Raw genomic sequence first — 7,042 nt, 5'->3', positions numbered from 1 at the left:
TTTCACACTTTGACTATTTGTCCTATTTGTGCCATTTCCGCACTCTGATATTATTTGTGAAACCTTATGAGATCTTTTCTAGACTTTTATTATTAAATTATTTGAATACAAGGAATTGTTCTTGCTTTTGATTATATTATTGTGCTAAGTGGCTATGATCGTTTCTAAACTTGATCGGCGGGACCGTGATTCACTCCCCGGGTAATCCAGATAAGGTACCCCCTTGGTGAATTTAGGGCGGGATGTGACAGGAAGGGTATTGAGACCGAACAACCCGTGGTAGCAGTGTGATTCACGGGCGCTCAAGACCGGTAACCAACCCGTGAGAGGACGGGAATCATATTGTGGGGGCCATTTATTGGAGGATTGCATATGGCAAGACTTGGGCTCATGGGCGCTCAAGACTGGTGAAATGATCCTTGAGGGGACGTGAGAGCTTCCCGTTTACCATATGTGGATAACCAATAGGGTTGATGAGTCCGTAGTCCGGGACTATTAGGACTCTAGTGGAAAGGATACCGGAAAGGATCGCCGGGGCAAGGAATGGAAGTATCTGGACTTGAGTTGATGTAACTGAGTAGAGGACTTGCATTGGGCTAGGCTTTACCCTGACATGCGCCAGTACTTAGACCAAATGGTGATGTGAGAGAGCGGTGACTTAACCCCCAGCCATGGATTGTCCCGAGGGATGCCAGACCCACTACCAACAGGAGCCGTACGCGTGACCTACCCAAAGAAGTATGGTGTTACGACTTAAAACATGTCTGCCAATAGAGACCAACATACATAGAGTTTAGATGCATACATTCATTATTTGTTTCATAATGCATTGCATCTTGTTATGTTCTGATATATGTTATCTATGCTGTTGGGAGTTAACTTGCCTTACTGAGTTTCTTTCGAAACTCATTCCTTTTTGTACAATCTTTTGTTAGACTATTCTACAGGTACTGATTACTATGACAGACAGTACGATGAAGCGCAAGCCGATGAAGCGTACTACACGCAAGGTGTTGGCGACAATCAAAATTACTCTAATGATCCCTCAAGTGATCAAGTTGCGTACTACAATTAGAGGCAACGTGGAGTTGGAGCATCTCTGTTGGATTGACGAAGTCCACTATTTTGATGATGTTATTTATAGAATAGAAGACTGTTAAGTTTAGTTTATCTTTCTTATTTCTTTTGTTTCAGTTGTTATTCCTTTTAGACTTATGCTACGTTCCGCTGTATCTGTGGAGTGAGTTTCCGCCTCGCTTTACTTCTTTTGATATCTTCGAATATCTGGTATCATTTTCCGCACTCTGATTATATTGTTTATTCATTTCTTGACTTTAATCTTTTGTTTATAATATTTAAACCTTGATTATTTCTTGTTTATGATTATGTTATTGTATATGTGGGAGGATGATTTCCTAGATACTTGATCTTCGGGGCTGTGGATCACACTCCCGAGTATGCCAGTTAAGGTACCGGCTGGGGGGATGTGACACCATGTTCCTAAAATGGGATATATCACCACTACCTTTACAGGAGCCTCCTGATTTTTCCTGCCATCGTAAAAAAGAATTAAAGTCTCCTGCAAGAAGCCACCTCTGATCCCTTATTTCACCAAACTTTGGAATGACTTGCCATAGTGCTCTTCTCTCAGTCCTTACAGGATTCCCATAAACACCAGTAAAGTAAAAACCCAACGAATCCTTAGGTTGAATGAAGACATCAATTAGATTTTGGGAACAATTTAGAATATCCACTTCAAACTCTTTCTTCCATAATAAACAGAGTCCGCCAGCAATGCCTACTGGCTCTACTGATGTCATCCCTTCCATCTTCAATTTTCTTTGCAACTTTTCTAATGATTTGTGTTGTGCCTTCGTTTCCATAAGGAATATAATATCCACATTGTTCCTCCTTGAGAGACTACATAATTGATGAACTGTCAGAGGACTCCCAATCCCCCTGCAGTTCCAAGACATGAGCTTCATTGTCTCCCATGGGGATGACCATCAGCATCCTCCATGGGGGTAAATGATAAAAAATGTCCTCCTTCAGCAATGAGGCTGCCTCTCAACTTGTCTACACTTCGTTGTTTCTTAGCCTTTGCTCTTGCTTTCAGGCTCTGTGCAGTTCTTAATTTAGACTGCTTGTGTTCCTCAAGTTCCTTGCTTAGAGAAGTATCCACCAGCGAGTGACTGAACATACAAACTTTAGTTTGCTGCAGAGGAAGAGACTCATGTGCTGGGCTATACAGTGGATGGGTAAGAGGCCCTGGTTGGGTAAGTTCATCTAGAGGCCCATCAAAGTCTTGGCCCATAATGGGTTGGGTAAGGGTCATTGGGTACTGAGAGACATGTGCTAGTGATGAGAGAGAGTCGATTTTTTCCAGCAAGGAACCTTCCATATACGACAAGTGCTTTGATTTGGTAGTTGGGATCCTATCTCCATATTCTCCGAGTTGGAAGTGGTGGGTAAGTACGGGCAGATTGTGTCTGTCATGGTGAGGTTATTATTAATGAGAGTGGGAAGATATGGTATATCCTCATGTGTTGTGGGGGCCACAGTGGTGGGGCGAGTGGGAGGATTAAAATGATTTATGGATACGTTGGAGAGGTGGGGGATAATGGATAACAAAAGGCTAGATAGTTCATGTTGAGAAGCCATGTGCAGGGATTGGGGAGAAAGGGGTGAGGCTGGATCAAAAATTTGCATAATAATGGAATGGTTAAGCTTAGGGGAATGATTTACAGAACGCAGGTAATTCGTAGGATTTAAAGGGATTGTACCTGATTTGCAAGGGGATGCTGGTTCAGCTACTGTGAGGATATGATGGCAGACCTTTGCAGTGTCAGGCGTGTTTTCCTCAACCACTTGTATGTCGTTGCGCAGTCTCTGCAGTGTTCTGTCCAACGGGATGACAGCAAGGTCATTTTGAACTAACTGACGCACAGGAGTCACCGATTCATCTTCTCCGGCACCGATGAACCTGCTATCGGAGGGTAGACTTCTGTTCTGTAGCCGTGGACCCTGCTGAGGTTCAGTAACCGTGGATATGTTGTGGAATGAGAATTTAACCGCTTGGTCTATGAGCCTGTCTCCTAGAGCAATGCCTCGGAGTTCTGATGAAAAGTGCCTAACCTGACGAATTTCCTCAAACTCCAAATCATAATCTCCTGAGGCCTAACTGTCATAGATAAGTGTGCATCTGGATTCTTCATGCCCTAGCAAGCCGCAAATGTAACAAAACAAGGGAATACGTTCGTATTTTATGGCCAACTTCAAACGGCATGCTCCCATATTCACCGGTATCGATGTATTTAGGGGGTTGTAGACATTGACTTTAACTCTGCAACGACAGTAAGCAATTTGTTTTCCGAATTGAAAGCCCTGAATAAAGATACCTTTGGTTGGGTCACCTACTTTCTTTAAAATCTGATTTACATTCTCCGGTGTAGCAAACTCAGCAGGTATATTGTGCACTTGAATCCAGAAATCCGCTTCTTCAAACCTCCATTTCTCTTCCGGCCTCCATTTTTCCAGCATGATTAAGGTACCTGACACTGACCAAGGGCCTTCGGACAGCACGTTCATCAAATCCGTTGGATGTGCAAACCGGAACAAGAAAACTTCATTATCGACGGATATAACCTCCACTGGGAATCTTGTATTCCATGCTTTGGGCAGCGCTTTTATCACCGCCTGACACCTAAATGATTTGCCTGGTAAGACCTTGCCAGTGAGAGTATTAGCTGCTGTAAAGGCTCTGGTAATAGGGATCTTTTCCGTTAGGTGGACTTCAGCCACTTCATCAGAAGGAAGTTCGTTAGTGGGATTGGGATTCAGAGTTGTGGAGTGATGGTTCTGTTGAGGAACCTGAGGCGGAATAGTATGGGAAGTACTCGCCGGCGTTCTAGCACCTTGGCTTCTACCCCTTCTTGGAGCTCTCACTCCTTTACGTTGCTGCTGAATCATCTTGCCGGCCACTACGCACTCACCAGGAGGAAGCCACTACGCACTCACCAGGCATCGATAATGACAATAACTTTGCCTTTGTTCCTTTTTGTCCCATCTGAGAAAATATATTAACAAATGAAAGAGTTAAAAGCCAGTAAGAAGTGACATTTTCAATTATGCTACTAGTATATAAAAGTAAGTTAAACAATTCAATGTTTATTATTATCACTTAACTTCTTGTACCTTGACGAGGGATGACCCTTGGGATATCATGAAGAGGCGTTCGAGAGAGATGTTTCAGCTTCTATCTATTCCCATCTGCTCTTTCATTTATTACGATGTCCCAACGTTTCCCTACCTTTGTATACCACTCACTTCTCCAACGAGTTGGAAATACAAACATTATTTAAGTGGTGGCACGATGGTTGGAGGTATTCTCATATCAGGTGCCCAGTTCCACGTGGCTTTCCTCTAACCATTGATCTTGCTTTTTGAAGAATTCGAAGCGTTTCTTCGATCCGGTCCTTTGGTTGCCTTTGGCTCTCAACCATCGCCTCATTATCTGCGGCTATTTAAGTTCCTCAAGGGTACTCCTCATTTATCCTGCTATCTGCAAGTTAGATTTGCAAAACAAAACGACATTCTGTCTTCCTTTGCTGCATTTGTACTTTTTGTATTTCAACAATATTTTCGATCAGCATTTGAACAAGTAAGCTTTTTGCTTTGTCTATGTCACGAATCTCCTCTCCTTCTCCCTGAGTGAACTTCACAATAGTAATACTTGGGGTTCACTTAATGGGTATTCTGAGTAGTTCATATTTGTCTGAGAACTAGGGTTTTCCCTCTTTCTGTATGTTGTTGGATTTTCGTACTGATCTTGCCTTTTCTGTACTTGCAGTGCCTCCCTGAATCGATTTGAGCTTTATTAGGGCGAAGTCCTACAAGAAGACTGTCCCAGTACCGACGCAGGTTGCTGCTAGTGAGGTGATTGCATTTGGTGAATCTTCTAAGCGTAAGGAAACTGCTGTTGGTGAATCTTCAAATCAGATTCCCACAGTTTCTACTGATGCTTCTCCTATGCTCCCTCCGCCTGAAGAGACCGTTCGATCTTCCCAGGAAGATCTTGATTCCTTCGTCACTACCTGTGTTGTTGATGCCCCTGTTGGAGAAACCATTCGGGATTCTCCGAAGGAGACCCTTCGGACATCTGAGGCAACTATGTTGGCATCTGATGCAAGCACGGTCTCAGCAGGTGCTGCTTCTATTTCCAACTCTAATGCTTGTTTGGCATCCTCTTCCTCTCCTTCTTTGGAGCTGGAGGATTTTGCCTCCAGGAAGCGTCGTCGATTGGTGGATGATGTAGCTCATCTTTCTCTTGATGTAACTTATCCTTCTTCTCCTCTAAGGAAGTCTGAATTAGTGTCAAACGAGTTTGACAAGGCGCTAGAGTGGTGCACTGCTACTCAAATGCCTAGCCAGAGCAGAGTTCTTTCCAAACTTCCAGACGATGACTTTATGAAGTCACTGGTGATGTAAGTTTTTCTTCATTACCTTTTGATGCTGAAGATTATTCTTTTGCTCCTGAATAACTCGGAAGTTGTTGCAGGAGTCTCACTGGTAGCTTCCACAACCAAGTGGAAGCAGCCTCTAGACTCAGTAGACTGAGTAATGAAGTTTCCAGGCTTCGGGAAGACTCCAAAGCCAAGGACACTAAAGTTGCTTGTCTTAGGAGGTTAGCTTGGGAGGTTGCAGGAGAGAAGAACTCTGTGATTGAGCATCTCCGTTCAGATTTGGATGATGCCAGGGAGAAGATCCGGCGGTTGGAACGAGAAGCAGGAAAGTTAGGGGCGAAAGGATCTAAAGCGTTACCCCAAAGGCAAGCTAACATTCCCTTGCCCGAATCCCTTCCAACTGACGTTCGCAGAGCTTGCATCTTCAAGTATTTGCACAGTAAGCCCTTTGTTGACATGCTGAATGCTTATAACTTGCAGGCATACCAGGATGGCGAAAACGAAGTATGGGAATCGATATTAAGGAAAGATCCTCATTTCAACACGACTCCCTACAGCGCTAGTTGTCATCCTGAAGTGTTTGCAAAGCTGGGTCTTCCTCTCCCTGACTGGTCAAGGGTACGAAGGACCCTCTTTTTTTTTTTTTTTTTTTGATACATAAACGGGGTTAAAAAACCCAAATCAATTTAAAGAGAGCTGGTCAAACGATCCACCTGAAGGAACTCCTCTATACCTTGAGGGGGTTCCTGAAAGAAATGCATAGGAGACTCCAATGTTGTTGTTCTCTTCGCCATCCAATCGGCAACCATATTTGTTTCTCTATTAGTATGAGTAATGATGATATTTCCATGCAAATCTACCAACGCTCGAATCGCCACAATAGTCCTTGTCATCCTTCCTTGATGTTGAGCATTCAGTTTCAAACAATCGATTGCTTGTGAAGAGTCAGACTCCATGTAAACAGGTAGCATATTTCTTTCTATTGCATAGCATATGCCTACACAAATAGCATGGAGCTCAGTTTCAAGAACACTTGTCTTGGGGATTCTATGCACAAAACCTCCCAAGTACATCCCTTCTGAGCTGCGAAAAACCCCTCCAATTTGATTGAAATCTTCTTTACCAACTGCAGCATCTACATTGCATTTTAGCCACCCTTCCGTTGGTCTTTTCCACTTAGCCTTTCTTCTAACACTTCGTGATAATGATTGTGGATTATTTTTCTAGGTCCAAGCTGCCTCCACATGTGAGTAGTATTCTTTTATCATTTCCACCCCTCCTCCTGGTCGATTGAAATCTTCTTCATGAGTATCACGATTTCTCCAACCCCATAGTAGATATAGTGTGATGGCGAAATTGGCTGACCATCCTTTCTGTTGTTGTGATAGATTTCCACAAATGTTTAGGTAAAGCCAATCACGACGATCACAATTGAAGAACTGTCCATGTTGATTCATTGGGATTAATCGTTTCCATACTCCACTCGCATATTGGCAATCTCTAAACACATGTAGACTAGTTTCGGCTTCATGAAGACAGAAGTTACAGAATGAGTGGTTCATGAGTCCCATTTTCCACTT

This window comes from Hakea prostrata, unplaced genomic scaffold (assembly GCF_041222555.1).
Source record: "Hakea prostrata isolate BN-2017 unplaced genomic scaffold, UWA_Hpros_2 contig_64, whole genome shotgun sequence".
NCBI classification, from domain to species: domain Eukaryota; kingdom Viridiplantae; phylum Streptophyta; class Magnoliopsida; order Proteales; family Proteaceae; genus Hakea; species Hakea prostrata.
Note: the sequence above shows the minus strand (reverse complement) of the source record.